The following is an 11,859-nucleotide window of genomic DNA, read 5'->3' as shown; positions in this document are numbered from 1 at the left end:
TTCTTTTTAAGAAACATCTCTTGAGTAATATTTCTATAGTTTTTAAGTACCCAATGTTTTTGGATTAAAACATTACATTAAAATGAAGAAAAAGGAAAATTGTTTCTGATGACAATGAAGCTTAAAATACTAAAGAAACATTTAATAAACCAGTATGGAGTAGTTTTGAATCTACTGCAACATATTAAGTAATAATCTTGAATTGTGCAATGTTTATTGTAGGTGTCAACTTCACAGTAGAATAACTTAGGCAACGTCTGTAGCACAATTAACCTGAATGTAAGCTATGCAATTAGAAGGCTGTTTGCAGTATTATATTAGCATGGTTACAACCATTCTGGGGGTTTTCCTTAAGTTCTAATTACTGATTCATGTGGTATCAATAATAACTAAATTTAATGCCCCTGTAGGAAATGACACCTAGAATGTGGCTACATATGTTATTTTAAATGAATTAAACATTTCCTTTACTTTTTAGAGCAATTAACTATAATTATGTAATTTACTTTCATGTATAATGCAGTGGCTTTGTTTTTCCTCTTTTGGCTTATAGGGAATTTTTGTTTGGAGCTTATTTGTGAAAAAGAATGTTACAAATACACTAAAATTTTAATAGTAACTCTTTTATATAAAAGTTTTAAGAAACACTAAATACAAATAATGAAAAAAAAAAAAACAACTAGAGAACGCCAAAGCATAAATTGGTTTTTATAAAATGAAGGAGATCCATTACTGTGATTTTTTTTTTTTTCATTTTTCTTGGGCTGATCCTGTTCTTATTTACACCTGAGAGGAAATTCTGGAGGGCAGTTAATTTCCTTTTTCACAAGAGAAGACCTATCATTTTTTTTTCTTTTACCAATGACCCTGATCTTTATGCCCAATGAAGACAGATAAACATTTAGGTGACTGGCTTGAATTCAGTAGCTCACGTGTATAACTACTCCTCTCACAAACTGCTGAAAACAAAGATTTTTAAAATATTAAAGCTATAAGCCCAACAAGACAGTATGATGAATTGAGAATTTGTAATTTATACCTATACTGTCCAAGGACAGCAAGTCCATAAGGAGTGACACAGGAACAAATAGGGATGGGGGATTTTTTTTTTTTTTTGTCAGAAGATAATGGTGACAGTTGAAAGCATCAAGAATATATACTTAAATAAATTAATCACAACCAGAACTACAAAATTATCTTTAAAGCAAGAAAAAACTGTATTTATGTGTTCAAAGAAGCTTCTGATTTTGACTACCTAGAGACTAGAACCTCTTTGTTTACAATTATTACTGATAAGGGGTTCTGAAATGGACATGAAAGCCATTACTCCTCCCTCATTTTGACCCTTAATATAGCTTTCTCTGAATCTGTTTACATTCACAATTTGAATGGCAAGATTACAGCATAAAAGCAATGTAATAGAAGTGTCCTCAAAGCATACCAGCAAATCCAAAGGTTTACTATAACTTCAAGGCTCAGCTGCAACTAGTTTTGTCTTGTCTCAATAAGTACTGTCAGCTATGAAAACCTGACAGTTAACAATTGTACATTTCAAGATGACACCATACAGAAGTTTAGTTAAGTTTAAATATGAATATGTTTACTTATGTTAAGATATAAAAGCCAACAAACAAACCACAACACAAAGTAAACACGTGAGTGAGTAAAGGCGGCGGCCTTGGGGCCAGTTTAAATGGATCTGAATGTGAATTCTGGGACATTCACATTCAAACTTCCAAAGGGAAATCAGAACACAGATTTCTATTGTCATTATGTCATCTGTTATGTACACTTGGAAACCAGAACACAGATTTTTATGCCATCAGGATATGTTATATAAATTTGGGATCTAAAAGCTACTTCTCCAAGTGCCTCAACTCAGAAATTACTTTAAATTTGATAATGCTATAGGACAGAGGGATTTGCCTCTAGAGCTAATTATAGGAAGCTGTGAGTTTGGACACTTTTCTGAATGCAGAATGAGGGTTCAAAAATAGGTGTTCAATCAATAAATCAGCTATAATATTAAAACTATGCATGCCCATTGATACCTCAGCTATAGAAGCCCATAGATGTACATAAATGTCTGTGTATACAAGGGGTCTGCTAACATGGGATGCTGCCTGTTTTTGTAAATAAAGTTTTATTGGAACATAGCCATGCTTGTTCATTTATACACTGTCTATGGCTGCTTTTGTGCTCTAATGGCAGAGTTGAGTAGTTGTAATACTGTGTAGCCCACAAAGCTGAAAATACTATCTGCCCCTTTACAGAGGTTTGCTAATCTGTGGTCTATGTTTTGTTTAAGCTTTTTATTTTTAAAATTTTTTTAAATTTTAAATTTTTAAGATTTTATTTGACAGAGAGAGAGAGAGAGAGAGAGATCGCATGAGTGTGTGTGCACAGGCAGAGGGAGAAGCAGGCTCCCCACTGAGCAGGGAGCCTGATGTGGGGCTCCATCCCAAGACCCTGGGATCATGACCTGAGCCAAAGGCAGACCCTTAACCAACTAAGCCACCCAGGTGCCCCTTGTTTAAGCTTTTTAAAGACTATAAAAATTTTGATTTGCTAGATTTTTTTTCATGAACTGTAATAGATTCTTAGCAGCTGTGAGTCTCTCAATCCAATATCTTAAGCAAGGAAGTGGATTTCACAACCATGCTATTATTTCCATACCCTTTTTGAAAGTGTAGTGAAATCAGTCATGGGGAAGAGCATTCTTTAGAGTCTTTTGTAACTTACAACTGGTCCTAATTTTTAGAGAAATAATTTAACGATATGACAATTTGTATGTGTTAATTATTCTTTTTGGTTATTAGTAACTTTTCATGACTTTTCTTGTAAGAATTTGGGTAATTTCAATGAGCAAGTGGGACCCTGGTAAACTTGATCACATTACAAATAATGTTAGATCAGGGCTAGCTTAGGTAAAACATAAATGCTTTAGAAGGATATAACATATCTTATAAAATCAAGGGAAGTCCTAAATGACCAGATCATGTGAATAATATACAGACCTTTCCAGGGAACTTAGCAGTGGGATTTTTGTGAACCATTTCATTACAACATTGCTATGGAATACTCTCAATTGCATTCTCTCCCTGAGTTTCTACCAAAAATGACCAAAAAATATATATGTACACACACACACACACACACACACTGTTCTGGGCTATAGGGAATAACTGAATAATTGTACTTTTTTAAAATCAGTGAAGTAACTTAATCAGATTTGTTTTTAAGAAGGGTAATTTTGTAAGCTGTATTTTCATTATATTTAATTTCTTTACCAGGAATGCAGCTATCATTTTCTTAATTCAGAAGATTTTTTTAACTTCGTTTCTTATGTCTTCGACTATTTTAGTTTTATCAAATATATTTTCTTTTAGTAATCCCAAAGTAAAGCCATAAAAAGCATCAGTATTACAGAAAGTAATGATACCAAAAAATGATAAATAATTTTAGTAACTTGATGAGATCTTGTTGACCAAAACAATTCAGTGCAATTTTTGGTTTCAGTTGGAGAAAACCATGAGTTCATTGAGTAGAGCAAATTTAATCCTTATGATAGGTTGAAGTGATTAAATGGCAAAATCTCAGAACTACTACTGACAAAGGAATATTAAAAGGGGTAACACAGAATAAGTCATGATTTAACACAAAGGAGAAAATGTATTCTTAAAATTTAAATCAACAATTCTTCCTATGAGACTGGAACACGCATTTCAGAATTAATATAGTACAACAAATACAACAGGAAAGAGCTCATCTTGCTAAAAACAGTTGCAAGACTAAGCAAACAGATTCATCCATTATGGTTTTAACAGAAAAAGGTATAGTTTCTTGAAAATAATGCAGAGAAACATTTTATATAGACATCTCTTGGGGAAACCTCACTCACAAAGGGAAAAGAAAATCAAGCATTCACATTTTTCATAACCAAATCCTAGCATAGATGACCTATACAAAGAATATAGTAAAATATGAGAACAGATATTATCCACTTGGCCATCAAGTAGGGTACTTGAAAAACTGATCATCCTCAGGGGTAACCCATCTTGCACTCTGATCTTAGTATCACTTGTCACTCCATCTCAGGCACTCACCCCTGTGGTCCCATACTTGATATCAGTATAACCAAGAACTGTGCCAACCAAAAATTATGACCGTCTATTGTCATCCTTCTTGCATATTTGCACAGTCTGTCTCTGCAATAATCTTTTACCTCATTTAGAGCTCAAATCCATTGACTCTAATAAATAGTATTATCAGTTATTTTTCTCTAATTTGGGTTCTTGGATTCATCATTACAATCACTTTTGCACAAATACTCAACATCTTGCCCCAAAATAACAGATTATCAAACAAGATTTTGTTAAATAGCCATGTATGTATTCCTATTGCAACACCACAGCCTGTTATTTTATGCTAAATGGCGTGGAATGGATGAGTGATATTGTTCAGATGTAAAAGAGGAAAATGAGTAATGGTGGGCAGCCTCCTGGAGGCAGTGTGACTTGATCTAAAATTTTATAATGTATAGAAACTGGATGGTTGGGAAGGCATTTGTAGGAGGGAGAATCTGGTAAGAATAAATGGGATAACTAAAATATCAGTTTAGATCTAAGGGATGTAAGTACAAGGGGTTAAGATTAGGAAAGAAAAAAATCCAAGAATAATTTGAAAGTATAGGGTTCATCTTTGCATATACCAGTTTCAAAGGTTACAAAAAATTATAGCAGAGACCACTGGGCAGGACACACGTTGAACAGCAATTTATTTTTTAGTTAAATAATAGCACTTTTCAAGTAGTGACAGCAGTACTTTTTTTCAACAAAAATGTCTCTAAATTTTGTATACTTGATCATATTTAGTCTTAGGCATATATATGAAAATTATAAAATTAATTAAGTTAAATGTTTAGTATTTGATTAAGTCTCTTTTATATAATGTCATACCCAATCATTTTTATGGCTCCAATATATTTAGCATGACAGGGTAAACGAGATTAAAAGCACAAAAGCTACTTCCTGAGCTCAATCAGCATTTTCCCCATGATCTGCATGTATTACAGACTTTCATTTGCAACTTGGTATAAATTGAAATGTAAGTGTATATATTAAAGACAATTAATCATGCTATGTTAGTAGTTTCCTATATCTTGATCTATGACCACTATCTTAAGCATTCATAACTTCTGTATGATATTTCAGAAGCTGAAAAAGTAATTTCAAACACTGGGACAAAATTCAAGATTTTCACAGCTGCATATCAGAAAAAAATTAATAGTGGATAAACAATGGTTGCACTTAAGAAATATAGCAATGACAGTGCTCTATATTTTACTTCTAATACTCAAAACCAGGCAGCACATTTATAGAACACAATAAGCCTTTAACTTAAAAAAACCTAAAAACAAAATCACAAAACTTTTTAGAATTCCATCAGAATGTTTACTCCAAACATGTTTTATATCATATGGGGGTAGAAAGGAAGATGAGTCCACTCTGAACCAACTGGCATAGATTAAGTTCTAAAAATCTGTAATTTCATTATTCTAGATAATATCTGAGGACTAGCTCTTGACTAGGACCTGAGAAGAGAGCAGGTAGAGAGATAAAGTACACTTAAGATGACATTGATTCTTTGTCTAGCCAGGTAGTATATTAATGGCCATCATAGAGATCTCTGTCTAGATATACACAAGTTTTATAATCTATTAATTCATTCTGAATAAAGATATGTTGACCTGTCTAGTCAAAACTGTCAGAATATGCAATCTGCTATGTTCATGTAATGTACATTTATAGTATCAGATTCACTGAACCTGTTAAGACGCAAGGGAGAAGGTTTGGATCAAGGGTCACAGCTCACTTACAAACATATGGGTACAAGTCACACATACACACCCTTTTTTGAGTATTATCAATAAACAATCAAGATTATAGGGAAATTAGAAATATAAAAACAGGCCCTTAAAATAGGATCCTTAAAAAATACAGAATAAATTAAGTAGAAGTATGCAAAAGCTTTCCTGGCATGAAAAAGGAACCAAGGTTTTCTTTCTTGGTTTCTTCTTAATCCAAACCTTTTAATCCAAGGTTTTTCTAACATAATTAAGGTAATAAAACCCACAATTCTAACATACTTGAAAAATTACCAGAAAATTTTACATTCATAAAATGTCCAAATAAAAATGCATATAAATTAAACTTTGATTTATGTTAGACTTTCCTTCTTCAACATTGAATGCTGAAAGAAAACACTGGTTTGAGGAAGACTTTTGTGTTCATAAGCTCAGAATTCTATATCGTTTATATGTGAAGGTCAATGGGAATTCATTGTTAAATATAGGAATAAGAATATATATGCATATTCCTATATGTATACATTAATATATTTCCAATAGTATTAGATGTAAATATAGAGCTATGAATATAGACATATAGATATGTTTACATGCACAGATAATCAAGGTATAAGAAAGATGAAATAAGAACTCAACACTGAAAAGTCCAATTAAAGAATATATGGGAGATAAGCAGCAAAAATACATAAATATAGATATTTTGGAATAGGAAAGATCTGACTGAAAAAAATTGAGGAAAGCAAAATCAAAATGTTCTTGAAAAATATATTTAAATATTATATTTAATATTGTATTAAAAATAACTACTCTCTGCTACTATAAGCCCACATTAAATTAACATAGTTCAAAATGAGAGAGAGCGTGAAAACAGACCAAATCCCTCATCTTAAATAACAGGAAGCAAAATACTATCATTTTTTGTCTTTACTCACTAAAGGAAAAGCTAAGACAATTAATTGACATAAGACCACACACATCAGACATGCCATCTGATGATTTAAATTTGCTACTATGAGCAGCAGTACAGTATAATGCTAAGAACATGGACTCTGGAGGCAGACCACCTGAGACTGCAAACCCTGTGTAAGGCTTGCTGGTGTTTAACAGTGCTTCAGAACTCTGGGCTTTAGTTTCCTCATCTATAAAAGGGGGATTATAATATACCCCCCTGATGATTCAGTTAGTTTAAATAAGAAAAACTTAGTACGAGCACAAAGAAACCTTAAGTGAGTGTTGTTGTTATTGAAAAAAGAAGCAAGTTTATCCTATTGTATGTTACAAGAAACAAATTTAAACAAGATGCTAAAAGTCAAAAGTTAGGGTGCCTGGGTGGCTCAGTCGTTAAGCGTCTGCCTTCGGCTCAGGTCATGATCCCAGGGTCCTGGGGTCGAGTCCCGCATCGGGCTCCCTCCTCGGGGGGAAGCCTGCTTCTCCCTCTCCCCCTCCCACTGCTTGTGTTCCTGCTCTCGCTATCTCTGTCTCTGCCAAATAAATAAATAAAATCTTTAAAAAAAAAATAAAATAAAATAAAAGTCAAAAGTTAGGGAAAATACATGTAAGTCAAAATAAGAAAAACTACATAACTATTAATACCTAAAGAAATATACACATGGGAAATAAAGGTGAGAAAGACCGTAACATAATAAGAACCTGGACTGTATATTTAAACATATAGTAATGTTTATTTTTAAAACAGTTGGAAATTCAAGGAGAAATGGACAAATACATAAATGTAAAGAGAGATTTAAACATAGAACTGGTCTTTGAGCATAAGAGATGGATAAAAAGAAAGATACAAAAGATTTGAATAATTTAGTAAGGTTGAATGTTATTATGCATCTTTGATGTTTGTGTTCTGTCACAAATACACTTCCTATCTAAACACCTAAAAAAAAAAGTTGCCAAAAGGACTACCAGATGTTTATCCCAACAGGAATAAATACCACACTTATAACTTAAGGAGGGTTCATTTACAAAGTGGCTATTTACAAAGATGGGTGTAGGAGCAGAAGGAATGCTGTAATAACCCAGGACTAGAGTCCACAGGCATAAGAGGATAGCAGAGGGGAGGTATTATAAACCCAGAAGGGTAATTAAACACTATACTGCTGTTCTCCCCTTGTCCATTCCCTTGCTGTGGCTTCCCAATGGACAAAACCAACTAGAAGCCAGAACACTGAGAAATCCATTGATGCAATACCAAGTAGGTCAGACATCTGAGACAGAAAGCAGAAGGGAGGAGGTGAAGAATGAGTCTGGAAAGACAAACAAGATATGTGGCAGAGAAGCCACAAAAAAATCCCAGTAAATTCCAAAATCCAGGAAAGGCTCTGGGTACATTCACTCTGATCCCAAAAAAATAAGTAAATTTTTAATAGCAATTTTAAGTCAAAAAAATGGATCCACCTTAAACAATTTCTTTGCTTATCATCCCTTCTTGCAACTCCTTATTTCCAAGATTTTTTTTTTTTTCCAAATAGCATTAATTCCCTTAATAGTTCTTTCAGGAAAGCCTTTAATGTTAAATTCTGTTTTTACATGTGTGAGTCAATGGTAAAGAAAGTAATCTAGGAAGCAAATATTAACATATTCATAAACTTAAATGTTGACTATCAGAGTACCAATTTGGGGGAATTAAAAATATGAAATTTCTGAAACAATATGAAAGGTAGAATTAGGGAGCTCAGAATTAAAGCATTTGAAAAAGATATTTACAGCATTTGAGAGAATAAAGATATTGATTGCTTCATGGTTAAGTATGACCTTAAAAAAATTGATGGTAAGTGAAAAAGATTACAACATCTAAACCAATATATGGGAAAACAGAATAAAAGAATAGTCAAACAGAAGCTAGGAAAGGAGAAAAAGAGGACAAAGAAAGACAAACATGCTAAATAGGAGACAGAAATTAACATGTTCAGAAATCCAAATAGGGGTGCCTGGGTGGCTCAGTGGTTAAGCGTCTGCCTTCAGCTCAGGTCTCGGGGTCCTGGGATCAAGCCCCACATCAGGCTCCCTGCTCAGCGGGGAGTCTGCTTATCCCTTTGCCTTCTCTCCCCCTGCTCATGCTCTGTCTCTCTTTCAAATAAATGTAAAAAAAAAAAAAAAAAAATCAGAATAAATGCAGACATTCAAATAACCTAATAAGGAAAAGCTTAGGGGCACCTGGGTGGCTCAGTCCTTAAGCGTCTGCCTTTGGCTCAGGTCATGATTCCAGGGTCCTGGGATTGAACCCCGCATCAGGGTCACTGCTTGCCAGGAAGCCTGCTTCTCCCTCCCCCACTCCCCCTGCTTGTGTTCCCTCTATCACTATCTCTCTCTGTCAAATAAATAAAATCTTAAAAAAAAAAAAAAGGAAAAGTTTATCTAATTACATTAAAATATAATTCAGTTTCATGAAGTTTATAAAACGTATACTTGAAACAAAATGATCCAAAATTATTGGAAATAAAGGAATGGAAAAACATTTTCCAGAGTGAACTGCTATAGCCAACATTTGAGAAAAAAATTAAAAGTCTATCAGTAGGGTATACATATATGTTTACATATATGTATATATATAATGTATATATAATGGGATATTATGCAGAACAAATATATGAACAGATTTGAATCTATTAATATAGATACATTTAAAATATGACTTTAAAAAACCATTTTGCTTAATTATACATGTGATACAAAATTTATGTTTATTTATTTTTAAACATTTTATTTATTTGACAGAGAAAGAGCGAGAGCAGGAACACAAGCAGGGGGAGTGGGAGAAGGAGAAGCAGGCTTCATGCTGAGCAGGGAGCCCGATGCGGGGCTGGATCCCAGGACCCTGGGATCATGACCTGAGCTGAAGGCAGATGCTTAACGACTGAGCCACCCAGGCACCCCAAAATTTATGTTCATTTAAATCCATAAATCAACAGTGTGATACATTTTTCTGTAATACAAACTGAAAACACTGGAATGATACATATCAAATTAATGATACTGGTGACTCTTCAGAGAGGAGGAGGGAAATCAGTCTAAACAGGGATCAAATGATTCTTCAGTATAAAGAAAAACTGACTAAATGTTAATATTTTCTGGATATTTAGAAATTAATGTTTATTGCATCATTCCTTGTATGTTATTAACTTAATTTTTAAGGCAGATAAAGAAGTTTGAAAGAACAGTAAAATAGGGCAGCAGAGTGGTTAATAATCACAAATGCTACCCAACACACTGAAATATGCCACAGAAATAAGATCTTGACAGAAATAAAGATCAGGCATCATGGATTCACATGCATATGGTCCTAGTGTTCAGAATCACAGTTAAGTTCATCTCTACCCTTGGTATCAGAACTTGGGACTTTTTTCAGCTTATTTCTTTAAAAAGTAGTTTAAGCCTCTGTTTCACTTGTCATTTATTACATGAAAGACATTAAGATAGACACAAAATATTTGGACAAGTAATGGTCCCAGAGGAGAAAGGGTAACCAATGGCATAAACAGTTCTCTCAGAACAAAGGAAGCAAACAAAAATGTTCTTGTCTGGAAGGATGAAAGGGACCTGGAAGTAAAACACTTACTGCAGAGCTGGTAACAGCAGACAAGCATAGTCGACTGACTTCACTACCGTAAGGGGTCAGATGGGTTGCCAGTGGCAGCCAGGAGTAATGTAAATGAGTGACGTAGGCCAGGCTTTCATACATGGACAGGGAGGTGACTGACAGCCTCAGCGTGGGGGAAGACCCAGGGATTGACAGATGCTGTGCTGAGCTGGAGAAGAAGTATTCCTTTCTGAACAATCAGCTCCAGTTGATCATTTTAACCAAGAAAGTGGTCTTACGGTTGCTATGCTTCTGGTTTCTCAAGAGAAGATAAGAATTCTGGTGGTTGTAAGAAATCTGCCTTCTTGAAAGCTGGAAACAAATTTTAGATGTATAGCATCGTGCGGGCCAACACTGTGAAGGAAGCAAATCCTGGCTTTGGGCTACCCTGGCCCTCCGGCCAACAGGATGAGAACAAGTGAGTCGGCAACGACGGTTTACTCTATGATGAAGTGTCTGGATTCCTTGGTCAAAGTCCCAGCACCAAAATCTCTCCGTCAAGCAAACAGAATGACTGTCAGATAATCCAGAAAGCTCCCTACTTGTATGTCTACTTCATTGCATAACCATTTGTTTATTTAGCACACTGAGAGCTTTGTGCTTGCTCTGACCATAACACCATGCCTTCGACTGTGTGATCTCTATAACATCTTTCATTTTACTGAAAGGTATATACACAAAACTGGATTCTGAATATTATGCTTATTATCTTTTTAATGGGCACTTGGGTGGCTCAGTCTGTTAAGCGTCTGCCTAGGGCTCAGGTCACGGTCCCAGAGAACTGGGATCGAGCCCTGCATCAGGTTCCCTGTTCAGCAGGAAGCCTGCTTCTCCCTCTGCCCTTCACCCTGCTCATGCTCCTCTCTCGCTCTGTCTCTCTCTCAAATACAATCTTAAAAAAAAAAAAAATACAACAATCTTTTTCACATGCCTGAAGGTTTTAATTCATGGCACTAGAATCTAATGTTATATTTGTTGAGTGGGCGTCTAAGAGTTTGAAATTGACCACCTTCTGGATGACATCCTAATAAGAATAAAGTTGGCAAAAATCTTACGTGAGGAGATTTATTAGCATGAGGATGTTTCCCAGATTATATACACAGGAACAGACTGCATGATGAAAAAGAAGCTAAGCCAGGGACAGCACTTCCAAGTGAGCATAAACCACCAAGAAAGAGCTTTTTAAAAATTTGTGCACATGGTTATACACCTTTAGGGCTGAGTACATATCATGGCACCCACAAAGCAGGGCTGGAGAAAGCTCCCCACGAAGACTGACTCCTGTAAACCAGAAAAGTATCCTGATCTCAGGTCTTCACAGTTAAAACCAAGTAGCTCTTTGAGATTATTAAAGCAAAGACTTTCTCCTCTTGTTCACTTAATTTCTCTATATTCTCCTTAC

This window comes from Leptonychotes weddellii, chromosome 8 (genome assembly GCF_054177405.1).
Source record: "Leptonychotes weddellii isolate Sample4059 chromosome 8, ASM5417740v2, whole genome shotgun sequence".
Classification (NCBI taxonomy): domain Eukaryota; kingdom Metazoa; phylum Chordata; class Mammalia; order Carnivora; family Phocidae; genus Leptonychotes; species Leptonychotes weddellii.
The sequence above is the reverse complement of the archived record's forward strand: the minus strand, read 5'-3'. Positions refer to the sequence as shown.